Source organism: Meleagris gallopavo, chromosome 2 (assembly GCF_905368555.1).
Source record: "Meleagris gallopavo chromosome 2, MGAL_WU_HG_1.1, whole genome shotgun sequence".
In the NCBI taxonomy this organism is placed as follows: Eukaryota; Metazoa; Chordata; class Aves; order Galliformes; family Phasianidae; genus Meleagris; species Meleagris gallopavo.
In genome coordinates, this window is record NC_139405.1 from 23,997,981 (window position 1) to 24,022,230 (window position 24,250).

The following is a 24,250-nucleotide window of genomic DNA, read 5'->3' on the forward strand; positions in this document are numbered from 1 at the left end:
CTGGAAAGCATATGCACAACTAAAGTGTTTTCAGAGAGATTGTTCACTTTCTCTCTGCATGCTTTTAGGAACAATCCCATTCATAGCTGGTAGGAAGGGTAAGTGCTTAGAACTCATGTCCAGCAGCCAAGAGTTTTACTCCAGAGCACATAATAAAATACCGCTTCAAAAAGACAGTAAATGAAACCAAACCCAAGAAAATAAATATGTAGCCAACATTTTCCAGAATATACCACCTTCAGCTGGTTCTTGTTTTAAGAATACGGTAAAATTGAGTTATTGCAGGTACTGCTGTCTGGAAACGCCCACTATTACAGCTGATAAGATAAACTCAAAGAAAAAATCTTGAAATGGCCTCAAAGAACCCTCTGAAAAAAAATTTAGATCGCTGTAAGCTTGCATATTTTGGAAAAGAGTCTGGTTTTCACTACAGCAACATCCATCTTTTCCATTTGGTACGTGTGCAAACACATCGCATCGTTTGTTCTTTTCTTCCAGTGAATCCAATGACTGACTACCACAGCTTTGAATTTCATTAATTTCACTGGGTTTTGTCCTCTGCTCTGAAGCAGTACATTAGTGATGACAACTCAGTGCTACTAAATGAATCTCACATTTACACTGAGTGCCTGAGTACTTTTAGAAGCTTGACTTTTTCCTACTTCTGTCATGTCTGCTCAGCAAAAAAATTTAAAAAAAAAAAAAAAAGCTGAAAGGGGCATGTTCACTTTCAGAATTCAATGACAGAGAGTGGAAAAGCAACTTTTTACCATTGCTCAAGAAAATACTTTTCAGTCAAACCCCAGCAGTTTGCCCAGTTTCTGCCTGCAGAGCTGAGGCTGCCCACGCTCAGAGGCGATTGGCAGCTAATGCCAGGTTCCTTCACAGCACTGCTAATCTGCACTAATACTCTCCCATGCTTCATTTAATTTCACTCTCAGGGCTCTTTTTCAAATTCCTCCTCAAATCTTCAAGCAATGCCCTCATTGTTTAGGATTCCTTTACCCTGACAAGGCTGACCTCAGATATCCTCTCCTCTTTCCTGCTCTGTAACTCAGGCAGTCCACTTACTCATTCATATGGTAACCGCACATAATGGCCTCCACATTAATTAAGTAATTTTGGTTCTTTAAGGTACTACAGAGGGGTTTTCAATCTTCCAGTGCCTTTCAGGCCAATTGAACTCATTTATTTTTTTTTGTTGAATGGGCCAGAGAGTACATGGAAGAAGAGCCAAAGAGAGCATGCTCTCTCCTTGGGCCATTTCTTTCATGCTGTTGCAAGACCCCCTCAAAACAACATCAGCAAGTCTAATTCGCCCCAGCAGCGGATGGGAAACAGCCAAAAACCCTGCAGATTAATTTATGTAAGATTTACACTTTAAAGCGAGTGAGAGCAAGAAGGAATGAGAGAGCACTTACAGAAGAAAAAAAAAAAAAAAAAAACGCTGTTGCTGCGGGATGTAGAAGGACCCTCTTGTTTCAGCTCTCTTGGGAGCTGAGTGGCCCCAAGACAGAGTCCTACCTTTGATTTATGCTTCTTTTTTATTTGATGCTTCAGAATTATCTCACAATTCAGTCAAAATCAGAGGGAGAAAAAGAAAAATCATACAGTGCACAATGAGTATTAGAGCAACTGCTGGCATTTTGTGCAAAGACATTTTGGTACTACACAGACAAAACAGGCCAAAAAGGTTTTTTGTTGTTCGTGTGGTGGTGTGTTTTTTGAGGAGTCACATGTAGTACCAGAAAAGGAAAAAAAAAAGTGGTAGAAACTTTGTGGTACACATAAGTTAGTGTTCCACAATCAATACTGAAATCAAAAGGAAATTGCAGATCAATACATAAAATGGATTGCTTGACACTGCAACTGTTACAGTCATAGGGAAGCTTAAGTCCAAGCTATCGTTCCTGCTGACCCAGTAGACTCCAGTTGCTCCCTGATGGCCAGCTGTGATCATCCAGCTATGATCATCCAGCTATGATATTCTCATGCCAGGAGTCCTGCAATGACATATTGAAATCCAGTGGCTGTAATGCTTAGCTAAGTACTAAGCTAAGTAAGTGTAACTTTGTAGAGATCAACCACACCTTTACATACACTTTTTTTCTGTACACAACTCAGCACACGAACTGAGAAACAGCATAACCGACAGTGGTTTGACGTATTACTGGTATTCCCAGCATGGCCAAGAACAGTCATTTCTGTGACAAATCTCTTTGGTTGGTGATACTGCAACACTCAGGATGCATCACGTGTGATGCTACCACTGTGCAGTAACCATTCTTCTGCTAAATAAAACTGAGTTAATTTTGTATGTTCTTAGAAACTCATATCCAGTCTGATCTATCCACCACATCTAAAAACATTTGTTTACTCTTTATGCAGCCGCAACGCTTAGTTCTCAGATGACTGCCTCTAAAGTTCTGAGGAAGTTCAAATTAAGTTTCATAACAGAAATGCAGTATTAGTGTGGACTCATATCTGGTGAGAACTAGTTCAGCTCCAAAAGGTCTGTGCCTTACTTTTTTTCCACACTGTTCCTAATCCTTGTATTAACATTAATAAGACAGAACTAATAATATTCAAGGTCCTACCTGATGTCTAAATGCTGATGTAATTCGACAGCAGAAACCTAACTGCAGAAACTTTCAAATAAACCAAACAGACAAAAAAGTGCAAATCTAAAAAGATGGTGAAGACATTTTGTGGAATTAGACCTTAAATCTTGGTTTCAGAAGAGACTAATACTTAAAAGCCTATGTCACAACTTTCAGCAAGATGTCAGGTACAGCTAATACAACACTTAATACTGATGCAGTTAGATTTGTACTCTTAGCAGTATCACCTATGTCAATCTAGAAAGGAAATAGCAATATAGAGAAGCAGCAACATAGTATGTCTTTATATTTATAAATGTGGTTGTGCTAGGACAATTTTCCAACAAAAACACATCCAGTAACCTAAATGGCTGTACAGATGCCAGATCTTTTATAGGAGACCAAAAGTCTCAGATGTCTTAGATGTCTGTAACACACTAGTTTCACTAGAATTTTGGCAAGTAGTAGTGTTTCCAAGCCCATGTGTAAGCATCAGATCACATCTGAGAAAGCAAGAAGATCTTAAGTTACCTGAGCAATGTGAAAATATTATTTTTAAAACAGACGGAATGTATAAAAATTGGCAATTAAAAAAATAAGGCCGTCATCTTTAAAAGAAGAAAACTGAACAAAGCCATTCTGAAGACAAAATAACAAAAGTAGATAGAAATCTGGAATAATGCTGATTATATTGGCAAGACTTTTTTATAACCTACATTTATGGAAAATGGTAATGAGAGCTATTAGCAATATGTATAATGCTACCTGAGCATTTCATCTGAGTCAATAGGTATGCTGGCATCTCCATATATATGAATAGGTAAATTCAATAATTTATAGATTCTGAATTTCATTATTTAGATCCCCCCACTAGAAGCTTGGAAACTCCAAGCAAAGGGAGAAGGAAGGAATTCCTTTTTTTATCTGGCTTTTGGGAAAATTTCAGGTTAATTGAGACAGTCTGTCATTTTTAGGGTAGTTCTGACTGCCCTATCAGAAACAAGGTGGTGTGCCCATGCTGATAGATACCCAGTCCAAGGCAAATCTTCATGGCATCAAAGTCTTGATCATCTATCGCAGGTTCAACAGTGCACTGTGGCAGAGTTGCACATGGATTTTTCCTCCGGACATTCACAGAAGATTTGAGAACCTGACATTAACATTTTCCTCTCCTTACCTAAACCTATTTCACATCCAAACAAAATCACTCCTGTTGCTCACTTTATACTTGGGGAGATCTGTAAGCAAGAACTCCAGAGTATTTGGTGCTCCAGAACTGGCAGAATAACGTAGGAACCAAAGCTCATATCAGGCACTGGTTCAATGAGCTCTTCCTGATCTATTACCCATCTAAGCATTTCAGGACTACTAGCATACAATCTACCGAGCATTAGTATTGTAGCAGAGCCCATGACTTCTACATAGTAAGAAGATGTATATAAGTAGGGAAGATGATCAGAATGATGACTGCAGATAACTCAGTTTTACTCCTGCCGTAAAGCCCTTCAGATCCAGTAAAAGCTATACCTAATGCCAGTGACTAGCCAACACAGTCAGAGACCTCTATGATTTCATGATGTAAAGATCTGAAGGATATCTCAGCTAATCATTAATGTAATTTTAATATTTGCATAAATTTATTTTTAATAGAGTAACAACAATGAAACAATTGTGAAGTTTGCAGATGGCTTCGTATTTGGTATCCTCAAACAGCTACTTGTGTGCATTTCATCATTTATTCTACACACTTACTTATCCTTCGAATTAACAACGTACTTAAACATTACTGCTGGCACACACTCTAACATAGATTTCTGCCATGAATAAACACCAAGTGAGAACTAACAAATTGCCTGCCAGCAAGGTACTCTTGTTCTGCACTTTCCAGAACATCTGTAGAAGTCTGAAGGGCAGAAATCAGATCCCTGAAAAACAGTTTGCCACAGCTAATTCTTTATGAAAGGAAAGAAAAAAGAAAAAAAAAAAATCCTTTCACGTATTTAAGAAAGCTTGGAGATTGTTATCATTTCCTCTGCAAGTCACAAAGAGGTATTTTGAAGAGAATTCAGCTAGGGAATGTGTGCTCTTAACTACTCTGAATAGTCAGGCCTTGGTTGTCTGGTTTAAATGATAATCAAAAACCCTAAAATACATCAATGGATTTTACATGAACTCCTAATATTTCCCGCTTTTTGTTTTTCATTTCAGATGTAGTCTTCTGTTCACATTTATAGGCATCAGTAGGTATTTATTTTATTTCAGATTCCTCGCATAAGATATTTTTAGGTTCTGGGCCAAGTTATGACCTCAGCTGTGCTAATATAAACCAAGGTACTCCATCTTCTTGAGTGAGCTCCCCTTAGTGAAGGTGTAAGAAAGACCTGGCCTTCGTACCTGATCTGTGGTGCCCTGTAAACATCTCACACTGAGATCTCAAATAGGAATATTTGAGTGTTTGAAACACTGCTAAATATATAACTAAGTCCATTCCTGCTCAGGTTTTTACTGGAGCACCATTTAAGAACTGTTTGGAGAAAGAGAGGAAAAAAAGAGAAAGCTGGATAATTTGACCTACGTTTCTAAATTTACCTTTTGACTCTACATTTTTCTTTAAATGTGCTGTGACTCAGACATGCATGCACTTGCCATCTGTGTACACAGTGAATAGCTACACACATTTCATGTGACCAGCCCTGTTTACTTTCTCTCTAAAAGAGAAGAGGTCAATGTGTCTGAAACAAACCTGAACTTGAAGCTCAAGTAATAAGTAACGTGAATGCAAACAGACCAAGAAATCTCTCCCTGAAATCAGCACAAAGCAGCTGATATTCCTCACTGCCCCCTTGCAAACTAGCTAAGTGGGAAGAAGAAAGCATTAATGCTCAGGAAGTCTGAATAGAGCCTGCAGTCTGATAAACCCAAGGCTGCAAAGAACTACCCTGCCTTTCCAGGTTACCCCCACTTCTCCCTAGGGCAACGTAGTGTAGCGTTTTGAGTCCCCACTCTCAAAAAGGAGGGGAAAAGCTTGCTATGGGGAGAAGCTTTTATCTTCCCAGCTGCGTGAACAAACCCAGTTTACTGAGCAAGCTTCTGTGAGCCAAGCTAAATCAATGAAACATCAGCACTCAAACCTGATGCTTTATTTCCTTCAGTCTGAGGTTCTGCTCGCTATAAATATGATCTGGACCAGCACACGTGAGATTGTGAAGCAGAAAAGAAATAAAAACAGAATGTGATGGTACGTGAGATCAGCTCCATGCTGATGTGATAATACATTCAAAATTCTCATTTCTGTAGAAAGCTGACCACAGGCACTTCATCAATCAGTATTTCAATTTGTAATGTGTTCCGTATGGTTCTCTGTCATTACTTAATGGGGAACATCCCCTCTGAAAACATCTGACTTGGAGCTCTGCATCGAAAGAGCCGCTCATGTTTCAACCACGTTTCCCAGAAACTGAACACTCAGCAACATATTCATTTTAGTGACAGCCACTGCTAATGAGAAACAGCCATGCCTTCATCAAATCCTTTACAACCCAGAGACTTCCATATTAAACAGGAAAAAAATTTCACTTATTTACATGATGACCAAATCGCTATAATCCCAGCTTCACCATCCTAAAGCTTATACTGTGTTGGTGTCTCTATGCATCCTTTCTTTACACTTCTTATTTCCCTCACATTTTTCATCTCTCATTAGGCCAGTTGTTCTGACATGTGTTCTGCATATCAGGAACAGGAAGCTGGACAATGAGTTGCTGGGTTTATCAGAAGCTAAGAGCTAGTGGGAAAAAAAAAAAAAAAAATCAGTAAGTGCACCAGAAGTAAAAGGCTCACACAACAGTGTTAGATCAGAAGGATCTACAGAAAGCAATTAGAAAAGTTGAGTGCCTTTTGTTGGAAAGCTAGATTATTTTCCTCTATTAATCTCCTTTTTCAGGGGGTGATTGGTCTCAAACCTTTTTTTTTTTTTCCTTCCACTGTTTTGTTGTTGTTGATGTGCTTTGTTTCTAAATAAAAAGCAGCTATCCTAGACTGTAAGTTTCTAATATATTAAACAAAAATTCAGCAGATCTTAACTCATACAAGTTGTAAAAAGTTTTGTTTTTTTTTCACAAAAATTTCAGTATGCACAAGGGTAATCACTGTTGTAGAATGAGGTAGCACCTCAAGTTGTACCTTCATTTGGAAAAATCTCTCTGCTGGTTATTCAAGGCATCCCTTTGAAACGGTCATTAAAAACACAATAGTAAAACAGCTGGATGTTCAATATGTCACAGAGTTTAATCAGAAAAAAAAAAAAAGTCTCACTAATCTATTAAGAATTATTTAAATCTGCCAACTACATAGTGACAACATAATTTATTTCCACAATGAACCTGACAGAGGCAAAAGCAGGAGAGCAGGCAGGGCAGAGTTGTGGTAAGAATGAGAGCAGCAGTTCTGCCAGCCCTAAGACCAGGTGGCTTGCTCTTTTGCTCCCAGGGACTTCAGAGGGATTTGTTCCAGGAGAAAATGTCTGAAAATGGAAGAAAGGGTTTTTACAATTACTCACATTTACGTTATGATATTGACCAAGGTAAGGTATATAGACTTTTGTTTTGGAAGAGTATTGTAATCAGCTGGCTAAATGCTATTAAGTCAATGTCAGAGTTGACTTTTTGACTGGTACACCAAGTTCAAAGCATGATTAATTATCACTTTTCATTTCTTAAAATGCAGGAACATATTATGTTTCTTCACTAAGGACGTTTACATTTTCCTCTTAGATTCATAGATTTTAAGACTACAGTCCCTCCAGAACCTTAGCCTGAATTGCTCATACTTTTCATTTTCACCATGGAAACCAATTACAATGAGAGAGGAATGAAATCCAAGCAAAGTACATAACAAAAAAAAAAAAAAAAAAAAACCATAACTTGTTAACTTACTTTTCAGATGGAAGAGGCAGTAACTCCACTCATTGCAATGGGAATTACTAAGAGAAACCCTTTGAAAATGCATGGCATGGGAATCCAAGCCTGAAAAAGTTTCTTTAAGATAAGGATTGCAATATGTGAAATAGGAAGACTTCAAGTGATTTGAAGTACAAGAAATAACTAAAAATTTAATAATCCTCCCTCTTGAAACAAAGCACCTGAGATAGGAGATACGAAAAGTACTAGGTTTAGAAATCAGAAGTTGCTTGAGCTAGAGAAAGGGACAAGCAGAGCTCAGAGAGCACTACAGAGTGACAGGGTTAGATTCTCAGCAGTGAAGTTATTTTAAATGGGCTAAAAGATACCCAAAAACAAACAAAACCTGATTTATACTTTATAGGTGATAGATAGTACTATTATATGAAATGAAAAGCCATAAAGAAAGAGGAAAAAAGACCAAGAAGCAAGGTTATCTACCTCTCAGAATCTTTTGCAAATTTACATAAAGGACAATTACTGAGATTTGAAACATGACCTGTATCACTTCACAGATGAAGAAAAATATCAAACGATAAGGAAAAATTGATGAAGAGGTTTGTAAGGTAGAATGATTTCTGGAAGCAGAGCAAAGGAAACAGTAACAAGAACACTATCAAGGTGCATCAGCATTTAGGGGAAGTAGCAGCCAAAGTCCATCACGTGGCCTTGACCCAAGCAGCAGAAGCAAGCATTACCACCTACAGAAAGAGAATGGCCTGGGCATGTGTTAAGTTGTGAGCTAGTTACCTGAGTAGTCCACAGGTGCAAACAATAGGGTTTGGAGAAATTATGAGAATGACTTCTAGTGTATGCTTCGCTGCACTGCTTATCACCTCAGTGACCTTTATGTCAAATTCATTCAGAAAGTGTGCGCGTGTTGTGTTAAATTCAGACTTTTTTGTTTCATCTTATTTTTTGGTAGCACAGAATGGCTTTTCCATGTGAGAAAGAGCTTTTAGTCATTCTGCTTACCTTATACCTCTGGGCTGTTTTGTTGGCTTTGGGTGGTCTTTTGGTGACATGTGAACACCCACCAATGGGCCCACCATGGTCAAAGGGTACCAGTGCAGGAAGAACCACGTGGACATTCCTGGCTCCTTCTGGATTTAACCCCATCCCAGGGAAAAATTTGAACTTTACTCACAGACCAAGGATGAATGAGAAAACAAAGCCTCTGTAATGCTGAAAATAAGAAGTTACTCATTTTGCTGTTCTGTGGCTTACACCTGCCAAGGGGAGTCATGGTGGTATCTCCCACCAAAGTGTCTGAAGGACAGCCAGCCCCAGCCTCCTGCTGCTACCACCCTCTTTCCATTGCTGATAACTAATTACCTGAAATCAATGACTGCTGACACTGTGTTCCCATTACTTATAACTACATGTTAGAGTTACTGTTGTTGTTATTAAGCTAGCAATAGGCTAAATCCCAATTTCCCAGCTCAGTTTTTATTCACACAGAATTATAATCAACAGGCAAAACCTGGCTAAAGCATTCAGTGCCCCAAAATAAGGACACAAAACTATTACAGAGCATCCAAAGAAAGGCATGGTGAAAGATCTGGAGGGGGAAGGCGTATGAGGAGTGGCTGAGGTCCCTGGGTTTGCTTGGTCCAGAACAGAGTAGGCTGAGGGGAGAACTCATGGCAGCTGTAACTCCTCACAGGGAAACAAGGGGCAGTGCTGAGCTCTGCTGTCTGTTGACAGAGGCCTAAGGGAAGAGCATGGAGTTATGTCAGGGGAGGGTCAGGTGCAGGTTAGGGAAAGGTTCTGCACCAGAGGGCGGTGGGCATGGCCTCAAGTTGCTGAAGTTCAAGGAGCATTTGGACAACGCTCTCAGACAGACATAGTGTTTAAGTATTGGAGCCCAGGGTTGAAATCAGTGATCCTCGTGGGTCCCTTTCAATTCAGGATATTATATGAATCTATTTTGTTCAGATTTATCCTTCCATTTCCAGAGCTACATAGCTGCACCAAATCAAGGATGACTCGTGTTTCCATTTGCAGTTCACCAGCTGCCTCCTACTGTCCTCCTGAATCAGGGGTTTGAATTAAGTATTATTGCCATAGTCTACATCACTGGAAGAAAGAAAGCACAATTAATCAGCCCTTCATTTCATAGCTTTATAAAACATTCTTGCACAAATAACCTAGACAGCTTTTGTTTGGAAGGGATGCAATGAAATCCAAGAATTAGACTGAGAGAGGAATTTGCAGTGTCAAAAGAAAGTTAATCACAATCATTCTCTTCACTTGTTCTGGCACAGATTTAAGAACGTGATTTTATATGAATTTAGTAAAGGAAAGAAGAATTGTTATGCTGAAGTGATCCTATTGCAGTCATAGCCGAACATTTAAAATAACTTCCATCTTTGACTTGTAAGCCTCTTCAGTTTGGAGCCCTATCATACGCTAACATTTTGGGATATAGTTTTGGGTTCACAAAGAGGTTTAGGGACTTAGTAAAGGAATCCTGATTTCCAACATATTAAATGCTCACTGTAGGGATCTGAGGCTTATATCCCATTATTAAGCCTGACCTTTAGCATGCCCTGATGTTCAGCACCCTTCACTGACTTTTGAGTGGGAATTTATGCCATGCTGCTTGTCATGTGTGACTAACATAGCAATGTGGTCAATTTTCACATCTTGTTATGTGCCCTCTGCATAAGAAGGGATTTACAATAACTGTTATTAGCGATAAAAACAATAATCATCAGCCTAATTTATGTTATTAGTTATACAGAATTACAGGAAATTACTGAACAACACATCTGCCAGTAAAAATTATGTGTTCCTCCAAAATACAAATTAATTTTAATACTTAAGGAAGGTTACTTAGTAACAGTAAAAAAAAAAAAAGCCACATTTATTATGATTAGCATACTTAAATACATTTCATAAATCTTATATTGCTTATATAATAAACACTAATTTTATTTTTAAAAATGACTTACCATTGGCAACCTTTTATTGCATCAATACAGATGTTATTGAGTTATTGAATACATTCAATTATTTAATACATTTTTTCAAATTATTGAAAACTGCAACATACACAGAGAAGGAAAATATAAAACTGGAAAAACATAGATCAATATTTTCTTACCTATCACCACTCTACTGATTAGAAACATATTCCAGAGAACATACAGAATCCTGCACCATATTTTCATATGTTACATAACTACTAAGGATCAGTGTTATATAAATATACTAATAGTTTCTTATTCTGCTATCCTTCCATAGGCATTAAATAAAGTGACATGTACAAGCCAACATATTCATTTATACAGAGGTCAGTAGAAGATAATCAAATTATGGCAAAAAGCACTGTTGTACTTGATGGCAAATATGGTAAATATACATATATATATATATATATTTTTTTTTTTTAACATATAGGCAGCTCAGTACTTCTGATGCTTTTTAATCATTCTATTTTCTATTTTTAAAATACTCAGGTATTAAAAAAAAAGAAGTGGTTTTATGTGCTTTAGTTAGACAGGTGTCGATTAATAAGCATTATTAGAATTCAAAACACAGCATTTTCATATCTCTTGAATCATTCCCTGAGTACAACCCTTGTAAGAATAATCCATTACAGGCAAATAAAGTAAGAACATAACTTATTTCCAGACATGTTGCATATTTGTTCAAGACTCTCATTGTTTCAAAGCTACTTTCCTTTAATATATATTTTTGTAATTGTAAGTATACTATGTTGCCTTTTAGTCAGGAAGCTGACACAGAAATCAGCCCTCTCCATAGCAGCCTATGGTGGTATTTGGCTATACACACAGCTGCTGGAGCAGCTCTTTGTGAGTGTTACCAGGGGATGCCCACAGAAAGCCTGTTTGTGCTTTATGGGAGGAGGGAGGGCTTCTCTACAGTCATTCAAATGCATTTTCTGTTAATGTTGTACAATCTCCTTCCAACTTTTGAATCTCCTGGCACATTTTTGTGCTCCCTGTTGACCTCATCTTCATATAAAGCATGACTTGGAGAAAGAGAAAACAGGTGGAGGCTCAGTTTCCCATTCTGCCTGTACTGTTTCTTCCCACCCGGCTGCCTTCCTTCTCCCCCTTCCCTCCCCTACTTCAGTTACTCAACAAAAAGCAACAAGTGAAAAACTAACCAGGGAAATGCCTCACAAAAAAACATTCCATGGCACCCTCTCCCTGGCGCACACACACAAAAGCCAGCCTTAGTGATAACCATGCCTTAGTAATAACCACAGCCATCCAGCAAATCCTAAAAACCCAACATAATGACCATAGAAAAGTGTGAAATGCTAAACTGTGTTATTCAGTTAGTTCTTGGCAAAACAGTTTTAACATAAACAGGCTTGACATCTGATTAGAAATATGCTTTTTTTTTTCCTTTTTTTTCTTGTTGTTCTTTTTTTTTTTTCCTTTCTCCATTTTCTTACCGAAAATGAATTATATTCAGAGTGCATAGATACTCTGGTGCATAGATAAATGAGAGCAAGCATATTTTTAACTTGATTACACTCTGCAGTGATGTATAGAGGCACATAGCTACAGTAAGTGATTCCATGAGGAGAGAGGGGGAGGGAGGGGAAAGCCCTCCACGGATATGATAAGGAAAGCTGGGATGAATTGTGGGCTCTGTTCTCTGTTATCCAAGGGTGGCTAGCTGCTTCTGCACTAAAGGCCTTTATTCCCTGCCTGTGGGAAAGTGGTGGGCGAAGGCTGTGTGTTCTCAGTTACACTGCACATGCAGATTTTAATTAGCTGGATTAAAAACAAGACCGTATCATGTCCTTTAGCAGTATTCTATCTAGAAACAAAAGATTTTCTTTCCTGGCTTCTGCAAGCAGCACAGTAGAGCATTAATTAAAAAAAAAAAAAAAAAAGTCATGGCAGTTTAAGATGAAAGGTCACACATGATAGAAGCTCTATGTGAGGGGGACATCGTGTTTATCTCTGTGATAAAGGAGCTCTGTCCAGGCAGGTCAGCACAACATGCCTCAGTAGTAGGAAAATATAAACATATGGGGTAGATAGATGGTGGAATGGGGAGTTTGGCAAAGCAGGTTTGAGAAGTGGAAGTAGAGAGAGGAAGGAAAAAAAAAAAAAAAAAAAAAAGATTTGTTAGAGGGAGAATGTAAACTGAAAGGATCCAGCTTTAAAATAGACAGTGAGGGTCAAAAAGAGCCTGAGACAGAGCCTGGGGTGATGGCTGCACGCATTGCTCAGCGCCTGTGCATTGTGAACAAGTGCCAGTTTGTGCTGGACCCTGCATAAGGGGCACGAGCCCCATCTGCACAGCCACAAGGTACTGATAGGGCTGGGCAGTGCCTGCACTTCTGCCCACAGAAAGGGAGGGAGATCTCAGCTCTGGTTCACTCCTTGAGTCTCTGCATAATCCCTAAGCACTCCCACGCTGGAAGGTGTCTGGGTAGAAATTCTTTTGTTGTTATTTGGGCCACTACAACTAATGTTGGTTTTGTTGTTTTAAAACGGAGGTCGGGACTCGCCTCCAGTGAAGACCAAAGGAATCTGCACGTACTTACAAAGGAGTTAACAGCTCTCTAATCCATAGCCTCTGAGGCTTTGCCCTGGAATGCACTGAGCACTTTCTACACCACCGATATCAGCGTGAGGGAGATTCAAGTCCTCTTGATTCCTCTCAAGATCATGCTGCATAAATAAATACATAATAGCCTTACAAGCCTTAGCTGATGCAATAGTCTCTGTAGGTCTGAACAGAGTCACTGCCATATGCAAGCAGCCACAGGAGAGTGCTTCAGAATTGGGGGCAACAAAGCAGGAGCAGGGAACCAAAGGAAGAAAATCAAGTGTTCCTCTTCTACTTTGCTGAAGTGCATTCCACTTCATAGAATCACTGAGTCATTTGAGTTGGGAGGGATGCTTAAAAGTCATCTAGTCCAACTCCCCTTCACTAAACAGGGACACCTACAGCTACATCTGGTTGCTCAGAGCCCTGTCCAGCCTGGCCTTGAGCATTTCCAGGGATGGGGCATCCTCCACCTTTCTCAGTAATCTGTCCTCAAAGTACAGAGGAAAATATATATATACACACACATACATTTATATGTAAATTAGTTTTATTATTTCTTCATAACACTTTTCTTAAATAGGATTCACCCATGTATATGTTGGACTCCATAGCCTCTTTTATGAGACTGATCCGTGAATAGGTCAATTAAGAAACAAAGAAGCTTTTTAACCCAGAAGGAACATTGAGTGAAAGCCCACAATCAAGTTCTCATGGTTCAGCAAGGTGCTGCACATCAAATGACTGAATTAATTGACAACACACTCAGAGCCTGTAGAAAACCCAAGGCAAAAAAGCATGTCTGCTTAGATGTTGTTGAAATCAGTACTTGTCAGCTTCAGTAATTCAATCATATGTCTGAGCCTCAAGAAAAGTAAAGGCTAGTGCTAGAAACCAGAAACCTTCTGGATAAAACAATACTGTTTTTCATTTAGAGCAAAAATTTGACATAGTAGTTACCTACCTCACAAACTGATAATACAATGATTAAAACGTCTCCATTCTGCTGCTGCTGCTGAGATCACTGGAAAATCATGGTTTAATTCAATACACGCAGGTCATTTCTGTAATACAGCATAGCTTAATGTAATTGTTTTGTAGGATGAGCTTTTAAAATCAACTTGATCTCCACTACCATTTATCTTTAAAATAGAGAAAAAGATAATAGCATGAATTACCTGATTCCTATTCATATTGCTGCATGCAGAAGTACAGCATAGTGAAGGATAGTTTTATATGGGTTAATTGGGGTACCAGGTGCAGAGAGCTAGCTCTAGAAACAGAGCAGACACTCCCCAGATTAGCACAGCCATCCCTGTAGAATACTTCAGGCTTATCCACACTCTCCCTGTGAGCTACGCTGAATATATCCTGATTAGGGGGTGAATGCACTCATGTCCATTTCTCAGAGTTTAAAACAAATTCCCTTCCCAGATTTGTGGGAAAAAAAAAAAAAAAAAAAAAAAAAAAAAAAAAAAAAAAAGAAGAAGAAGAAGAAGAAAAAGAAAGAAAAAAAAAAGCCACAGAAATCAAAGGGAGTTTTATGCTCACATCAGTTTAGTGTGTTTATGCACCTGGTGTGTTTGTGTCTCAACACCTTGCAGCTTTTAACTCTTTATCCAAATGAGTTGAGGAATCACAGATGACCTAAGCCCCTTGCTCAGAGCCACTGGAGATTGTCTGCCAGGAAATAGAGCTGAAGCTGGCTTTTCCAGAACGTCTGCCTGTTTCTTAACCCAGAGGATCACTCAAAACTAACAGCAAATTTCGGTCAGGCAGTAACCCAATTTCATTACTCTGAAAGAGTAGTCTGAACGACTGAAAAAAAAGTTCATTTCACCATTATTTTGGTAATAGCCAGAATGAGGGAAAAAAAGAACCAAAATATGAAGGAAGTGAACAAACCAATAATTATACTTCTCAGTATCTTCTGATCATTGAGGCCAATAAAGGTTTTCTGTAGACTCTTGCCAGTGTGACTGAGGTTTCATTCTGACACTAGTAAACTTAACAGGACCACCAAGGCATGGATAGACCATCATGGATGGCTTTGTGACTACTACTAAATTGAGCCCTGGCATAATTTTAGTTCAAGTTAGCTAGCATTATTCCAGGCAGTGCCAAAGCACAGTTTGGATATTAGCCGGTATCAGGGACCATCTCCAGTAGAGATTTTGGATGTGGATGTTGTGATTTGGAGAGCAAAAGGAGTTCAGCTGTGTTAATGCAAGCTCTTTCATTCCTGTTAGTTTCCAGGAAAAAGCTCTGAGAATTTTATTTCATAGTTTAGATGTAGTTGGTGTGCCCAGATCTTTCTTTCCTTTCCAATATTACCAAAGCCAGCAATCAATTCTCAGTCCAAATATTGGCACCGTGACATGGCATTCAGCAGGGTGGCAGGATTAACATCATTTGACCATGAGGTTCTCATAAATGCAAGACAGTTCATTATGTTTTAAAGAAGAGTACTGTTGTTTGGGAAGGGGATTGAAGCAGAGCTATGATTAATAAACAAATCACAACGTAAAATGATACAAACAATTGAAGAATGAACAGTCCAATTTGTTTCAACTAATTAAGGGCTAGGTCCCCATAACTATAAAGCTGTCTATGAAGTAAATAAATATATATCTGAGTAGTATTTTTTCTAAATACAGACTACGATATGTAAATTAACACTTAAGAACATTAAGAACACTTAAGAACATTAAGAAACTTTTGAATATCATATAAAAATTAGATAAGTTCTGAATAGAAAACAATCATTTTAAACAAAGACCTTCTCATTTAAAGCAATAATCATCAACATGTGGCTTACATGTAGTATGTGGCAGCTGCAACAACATTCATATCTGTGTGCCTGTTCTCAGGCATAGCAAAAAAAGTGTTGAAAACAGTAGCATTCCTCATGGATTTGCTCCAGATCCCACAGAAGTCAGGGAGAACCTACCCTCCGTGCTTGCTTTCACATTTGGGCAGCATAGTAAATGTTGAACTAACAGACCACAACTATGAGGCTCTCTTCCAGCAGCCAGGCACATAAGAAACATTTTGAAGTCAGCATTTCGGGGGGAAAAAGAAAGCAGTAGAGAGATGGCACTGCAGCCACCTGGTTCCTTCAGCAAAGCCTGTCTTACATCAACCCTGACATCTACAAAGGCCTTGAAGCCTCCAAGATGCATCAGATAAATAACCATAGTGGAGTTTTCTTTTGGCAGAGTTAAGTGGGGGAGTGTATGTTTTTGCTTACTGTTACCCTTAATGTAATGCCATAAAACACATTATCCCTACTAGGCATATTCCTAATACAATATCAAATTATCACAGTATGAACATGAATTTTGGATGAGCTGGCCTACGTGTTCTAGAAGGATAGCGGAGAACAGTGACATCTCCCAGGAAACAAATTACTCTTTTCACCTCTGCGCTGTACTTCTGATGCTTCTGACCCACTTCAGATCATGCTATGGGGAAAAGGCAGGAAGCAGGATAGCTGATCTTTTCTCCAAAGAGCACCACCATTGCACTGAGTAAGAAGACAGAAGTGCTGGCTCCCGGAGAAGATAAGGTCCTCCAACAGCTGCCCAGTGACAGACCAGATCCTAAGAATTATGAAAGGTATACTGTAGCAATTTAAAAGTCACACCAGAGGGGAAACAAAAGCATGTGTGTGCACAACACCAGTTTTTCCATATCTTCAATGCAGATGGGCTGAAGTTCCTAAAAAGGGGCTCCAGTAGGCATGGTTGTGAAGTAGATTGCAAGTCCATCCTGTTTGGTGTGGTTAGCTTTCCTATAGAAAAAATATTTTGTGTCAACATGAGTCAAGCTAAGAACATGGATCCTTATTCCTAAATTGAGTATATTCACTCAGATCATTTCCACCATCCGCTCTACACATAGGATGCCAAGGTGAGTTAGGAAGAGGCCTGCAATGGGACATCACATCAGACATTGTGAACTGAGGAAACTGTCTGAAGAAATGGTAGTCTATTGTGTGCAAACTTTAAAGAGAGATGACAGAAGGTAAATTAATTTCCAAGCAGTTTCTTAAATAACTCTCTGTTTTGTTGTTGGTTTTGTTGTTGTTGTTGTTTATTTGTTTAGCTTTTACATCTGACTGCATTTTAAGCTAAGAGTGTTCCATAAAAAATACATACCAATATGAAGTCTGGGAACCTTTAGGCTACACATTAATTTCAAATCCACAAGAGGACTTTGATAAATGATGCCACTGAGGAAAAAAAAAAAAAAATCCAAACCATAACTGATATTAAATCATTCAGGTATCAAATGAGAGACCTAAATTTGAGACCTTTAGGGTCTCAGACCCGATAGTATTGTGGCATGCGCAATGCAAACAAGATTTGCTCCCACAGACCTGGCACCAGCATTGCTATTGTGTAACACAGCTTTAAACCTGCTCTGAAGCAACATTGTAAATCAGGACTCATTCCACCAAAGTCAATGGAGCTAAGTGACCGTAAAACTAGTAGGAGAGAGAAATCAGGTTGTTAACCTCTAAGTAGAGCTTGCACTCCTCTCACAGCCTCTGTTGGGTCAGGCTGTATTTTATTCATTCAGAGTGTGAAATGAGAGCCTCAAGCTAGGAAATGAGTATTTGATTGCAGTAAAGCTATGCTTGATATAACTTAAGGATACTAAACTTTTAGCATAAACTTCTTTACCCATCTCCAACAATACTGCCTAAATTGGAGTGGAGGTGTCTGATTCTAACCTCAAACAGCAACTTAGACCACTGTCTGCCTACACAGTCTAACAATAAGAGAACTGAAAAGCAACTACAGGCTTCCTTCTTTGACCTGGAAGTTCCCAAGACATTTCCCCAGAAACACTTAAGAATCCCACAAGGAAACAAGAGAAATAACTTATCTATCAGATAGTGGTAGAAGATAGCTGTAGAATTCTGGTCCTTACTCTCAGGAATTACCTGACCACTATCAGTTACCTTACCAGGAAACTGGGGCCAGGAACTGGAACCTCAGAACATCTACCATACCATCCATGTTTTAAACATGGGCTTTAATTGGTGTTTTATTGTTCAGAAGATAATTGCTACTTGAATTCTGACTGGGCTGAGGTGTTTTATATTCAGTGTTGGCTGGTTGAAAGGGACTTATCCCTCAGGAGCATGGAGGCACCACCATTGCACTGTAGGATTAAAACATATAGGTGTGCAAAGTGTTATCTAAAGTACTCCACAGAGGGTATAAAATAGTCTGAATTCAGGTAAAGCAGCCCTATGTGTCCGTGGGTCAGAAGAATAACCTCTCTTTACAAGAGACCTTTAAACTCCATGTTAATTCTCAGTAGCAGTCAGAAAGCAGACAGGACATACACCTCTGATCTGCTCACTTCTGAAAGGGCATAGCAGAAACAGGAAAGCTCCACGGGGGTTATCCGATGTGTAGAGATCTTCTCTTCATGAAGAGTTTAAGTCACAGAGGATTCTTCAGTTTGGAAAAAGGAAGAGTGATGAATATTTGGCATAAAATTATGACCAAAATAAAAAGAGACAATATTCTTGAAACTTTTATTATGTCTCATAAAGACTAGGAAGATATAGTAGGAAGACTGAGGCATGCTAGAACTAGGAAGACTAGGATGTGATTTCCTTTCATACAGCTACACAGCATTATAAAGGTCACACTCTACAAAAAATACAAAATACACTTAAATAAGTTATTTAAAAAGAGCTATAAATGGCTACTAGACATAGAGATAAGGAGTCCTTCCCTTTTTCTTTCTTCACATGCATTCTGAAGATATGATCATTCACTCAGCTTGGAAGAGTTCCTGCATTTGGAATCATTTCATTACTTTCATAAAAAAATACACTAGAATTCATCACAACGCAAGGTTATATAGAAAGATAGCAGATTTACATACTTATCCAAAGGAAAAGAATGTTAACTAGAGATTAAGAAGCTGCCACATCCAGATCTGGATTTTAAGTTATTCACTGCTGAGAGGCATCTGGAACACATTTAATGATTAGTGTTATTAGCTTTATGTTATGTGCTAATGTGGGATTCTGTGCAAAAGTCAGTCAGAACGCAGCTCCTGATTTCTGAATTCCAGCTACACTGTAATTTTAAGGCATTTATTCATACTGTTTGTTTTTGCCCCTGGCTTGGCTGGAAAAGTACAAAAGAGATATCTGAAATATTAAAAAATGTCAAGGAAAATACATAGCTTATATGTATATATTCACCAAAGAGTTGTATGAAAAAGCAAAGGTAATACCTGAATTTTTGTAACTGCAGCCTATAAGCATCTGTCACTGCACAGAGGGGAGGAAGTTGCCAGAGAAAAAGCCCTGGCCCAGGTTAAGTGAGTGCATTTCAAGGGTTTTGCTGAGCTTTCACCCTGGCTGCCAGGCCACCCTGGCACCAAGTGTTCTTTCCGCAGTGTTTCAGTTTCTGTTTTCTCCAGGTGGTAAGGAGCTTTCTGTTTTATCAGGGGGGAAATCTGGGTTTGGCAGGCATAAAAAAAGTGCTGTTCACTTTCTCTGAGAAATGTAAACAGCATCACACCCAGCCAGCAGCACCAGTTAGTATAACAGCAGAGGAGGCCGTTCATATCTGCATTTCACCTCTCTAGGGGCACATCCAGATGAAAGTAAAATAATTAGTTTGAAAAGGCTCATCCATTTATCCTGCTGACATAAAGACCTTTGTTTTATTTTAAGGGCTTTTAGGTTCCCGTTTCCCATTTTTTTTAGAAAGAAAGAAAGAAAGAAAGAAAGAAAGAAAGAAAGAAAGAAAGAAAGAAAGAAAGAAAGAAAGAAAGAAAGAAAGAAAGAAAAGAGAGAGAGAGAAGATGCTGCAGTATAAAAAAGCAGCAACCCTAAAAGCATTCAGAGAGAGTGCAGTAGTTTCAGCCTTCTGTTTGTGCGATTCCAATAGGTGTATTTAAATGTAAATGCTAGCCTTTCACCCCTGAGCCACCTATTCTTGCAGCCAGCAGAAAGAGAGCATTCATGGTATAATGTCTTTATGAGGACAGATCTTATACTTAATTTCTCATGTGAATCAAACTCTTTTATAACACATTTTTGCAAGATTAAAAGAACAATATTAGTCTAGTGGCTCAGCAGCCAGATCACTGCCCTGTCACATGGAACCTTGGGTTCAAAGGGATGGCAGGCAGCTTGGCTGGGAAGCATGGGGTTGGAGCTGCTCACTGCGCGGCTCGCTCCTCTGCTGCCACTGAAGCATTGAGCTTTGCACCGAGTGCTCCCTGGGGCAGCCACTGCCACCCTCCTGCCAGCTCCTGGCTGGAAGCCTCGCAGGGAGCCATTGGGGAAGGGCCTCAAACTCCAACTCTTCCAAAGCCATCTGTGCAAGCTTGTATTTGCACACTGAAGAGGATACTCGGGAAGAAGGGAGACTCTACAAACAGCTGTGTTCACTGTCCCGAGGCCCTTTGCCCAGTTCCACCACAGCACATTCAGGTGACCCACACACATGGCATGCGGGTGGCAGCTGGGACCCACAGCAGAAGATAACATGGCTGTGGTTGGATCCAGCCCGGATCCTTCTGTGCCAGGGAAGATCCCCACTGAAGCACAGGGCAGAGCCCCAAGTGCTCAGTGTTAAGCGACTGATTTCTTAAGAACAGAAAAAGATCCCATTCAATTTGGCTAGACAAACTGAAAATTAAATTAGTTAAGCACAGGCCAGGCCAATTGTTTTATCATACTTTCCCTCCACTGAACCGAAATAAGGTTTGGTTTTTCTTCAGAATTACTTCTTTTTTCTCTCCATGCAAAGTACTTCACCATCACACCACCTCTGTGCAACACTACGCACAGTTTGTGGCATGGCCTCAGAAAGGCTGTAAGATGTCTGCATCATACAGTGCTGTAAACTTGGCTCTGCTGGGTACTAGAATTATCACTCACTCTGGGATGCTGCTCAGAGGGCACAGCGTTAAAGGCCTTTGTGCAGCATGATGTTTAAATGCTTAACACTGTGATATTTTTCTCCTCAAAAATTTTATGTCCAAGTGCAAGACATGCTATTTTCCCCTTCCTCCAGCCATATTATGCCAGATAGAGATGGTTGTGTGTGCCACACGTGTGAGCCGTGATGTCAGAGAACCCCACTTGTGCCTTCCTTTCCACTTCCCTTTCCCCTGCTGCACAGTGTGCGTCCTGCTGTGGCACCAAGCACAAGAAAACCAAGGGGAAATAGCCTATTATTTTAGGAGGTGAAAGACCAAGCACATGGAACAGTGAAATTCTTGGAGAACACTTCTGTAAATGTTTTAAGTTATAATATATTAAACAATTAAGAAGTGTTGGTATTTCAGTGCTCCAGGGCTCCTGAAACAGGGAAGTCCCCTTTAAAAGCACCAGAGTGGAATGTGTATGGTCATGCTCTTTAGAAGAAAAACGACCTCCCTTTTTTCCCCCTTTCAGCAAAAAGGAGTTTCAGCTGACTTGCTCTTTCAGCTGAAGAAATGAAGCCAGATTGTTTCAATGCTGTTTTAAACAGTTAACTCTTTAAAAAGTCCAAAAAATAGAATCAGTTGTCTTGAAAGCCCTACTCAGGTAATTTAGAAAACAGTTTGGCTAATAACTTTAATATGCTCCTTGTATACCTGGGACTGTCAGCACTACAGGTTACTACAGATTAATCAGTACATTGCTGGTAGCAGTTGCAGCCACCCCCTAAGAAATCCAGGCAAAATGTTTTTGCCTGTTTTCCTGACACCAACAAATTGGTGTCTGTACACCATCAAATCAGTCTAGAAGGATAAGAACTGGTAACTGGCTACTCTTAGCTGAGAAAATATTCAAAATTTAGTGTAGCTAATGGCTGCTCAGTTAATTCTTAGAAAGCTCTTATCCATGTGCTTAAAGTACATGAGAACAGAAAGCAAGTTCTCTTATGCAGGTAGGCAGGGAGACAGTCACACAGGACACATGTAGTATGTAATTACATATATACATCAATTCAGACTAGCTCTAGGAAACTTTAATAGAAACAATTAAACAATCATCTACTGGTCCCTATAACATCAACAAGTGCACAGAGACTATGGAAAAACTTTAGAATCATCTGGTCGAGTTTTTGATAGAATATATTCACAATCATTTTCACCAAAATGTTTTTCTGACAAGAAAAGTATTAACAGAACCTAAAAATTAACAGTGGAAAATGCCTATTTCAAGTTCCTCGTAAGAAAACAAACACAGGAATTGGCAAATTCTGTGCAACTTTAGCTCTGAGGTAATTATGGCACGGTTTTGCTTTAATCACTTATCTCAGGGCAGCCCATCAGATTAATGAGGGGAAAAAAAATAGTATTAAAACTTAGTGAGTTACTGGAATTTTCTGGAACTGGAACTATACAGATGGTCTGCAACATATTTGTATAGGAGATGCCCGAGTGTTGATGGGTTTCCAACTATTATAGTAGCATAGCAAGAAGGCAGATATTGGGCATTGAGCACTGAGCAACTGTTGTCACTGAGCCTTCCCTTCTTGGCTGCTTCCCCACTCACCCAACGAGCAGTTTTGGTCTCCCAGAGCAGAGACAAAGGTTGCTTTGGAGAAGCCGGGAAGCCTAAGAACACCATGTAGATTTAGGGCTGGATAGGAGGTATTGTCTGGAGGCCATGCCCATTACTCATCCGCTGGCAACGGGCTCTCTTCCTTTTGTCTGGAAAGACGGTAAACTTTCAATGCCATCTGAAAACAGAAGGCCTTTCACGAATTGCAAGAACTCTGCCATCTCAATCATGTGAAAATATTGTAAACACTTTCCCAGCCCCCATTCAGCTGTCCAAAAAGCAGAGCTAGAAAATACAAAACAAAACAGGAAGGAAAGAAAAGAGTGTGCGTTGCACACTTCGTTTCAATTTCTGTATTTACTCTTGGTAGGAATTTTACATGGAATCTTCTTCTTTTTTTTTCCCTTTAACATTAGTGAATGGGGTTCAATATCTATGATGAGGAAAAAGCAGTTAAAAGCCTGCTCTATGTTCTATTTAGAGGAAAAAAAATCCATTACCCAACAGTTTCTCTCTGGCGGAGCTCTCATATTTCCTTATAGCCCCTGCAAAAGTAGATTTCAAACATTCTGTGGGACTTGAGTTTCTCCTTCAATGCTCAGGCTGACCCACCCCAATGAACTTTTTACCAGGAGGGCCTTCCCTCCAAACTTTAAAACAACAGTAGTGCTGTATTACTGCCATATCTTAACATATATAATTTCAGCTCCAGGATCAGAGTGGGAAGTGTTTCAGAAATAAGAAGATATTCAAATAACATGTGTGCGTGTGTGCATACATGCATACACATCTATCAAACATAGAACATATCAAATATACTTTTGCATTGTTTTCACAAAATTTTAAACTACCTCCCTGATTGCACCTTCTAGATAGGCTGTGCTGGTGCAATATCCCACACCAGTGGTGTGATCTTGTAAAAGTAACATAGTTCCTTGCTGGAAAAGATATGCTCATGCTACTGAAGTCAGTGACTACCTGAAGTTTCATCATAACTTTGGACCATGCTCTAATGCATTAGAGCCTGGTTTCTACACTATTTCAAGTGTAAGGCTTTGATTGATTCAAACCAATTTAATACTGGAGAACAGCACAGAAAAATAACTAGGCAGATAGTAAATGAAATATGCTTTGTTTTCTTCTGTAGAAATCCCACTCCAGAACAAGATCTCTGGCCCAGGCTGGTCCATGACCCAATCCTCAAAACAGAGCAGAATCAGGTACTGCAGGTGAACCTGGGTACGTTTGTTGACTAGTTTTGCTATCTAAACAAATCACAAATGTGACAGTGCAGACCAAATGAAGCATAAACCTGTGTACATTCAAGAGCATTCAGTGCTCTGTTCCCCACCAGGATCGACCCATCATAGCCCAGCCATGTCCAACCCATTGTCCGTAGGCTGCATTAGGCCTTGGACAGTTAGTAATGTAGCCCCACAAAGATTGTAAACTTTTAACAAGATTATGTGATTTTTAGTGATATTTCTCAGGAGGCAGTTCTCTTCACCATTTCTCAGTACACCTATTATACATCAGAATGACCTATTTAAGATTTTTAGAGGTCCAGCTCTTGAATTCCATACCCCTCAAAAAAGAATGTATAT

At 39.3% G+C, this 24,250-nt stretch overlaps 1 long non-coding RNA gene across 1 annotated transcript in view; it reads right to left on the reverse strand.

Moving 5' to 3' along the window:
• Nucleotides 1-6,737: 6,737 nt before the first annotated feature.
• The window catches only part of LOC104909589 (uncharacterized), a 299,514-nt gene continuing 282,001 nt past the window's right edge, over nt 6,738-24,250 (reverse strand). Inside the window, exons 1-3 of the long non-coding RNA XR_014881995.1 lie at nt 14,281-15,906; nt 7,535-14,166; nt 6,738-7,122 (exon numbers count right to left, since the gene is read on the reverse strand). This is a non-coding gene — a long non-coding RNA (uncharacterized LOC104909589). Of the gene's footprint in view, nt 7,123-7,534; nt 14,167-14,280 lie in introns of the transcript that reaches the window.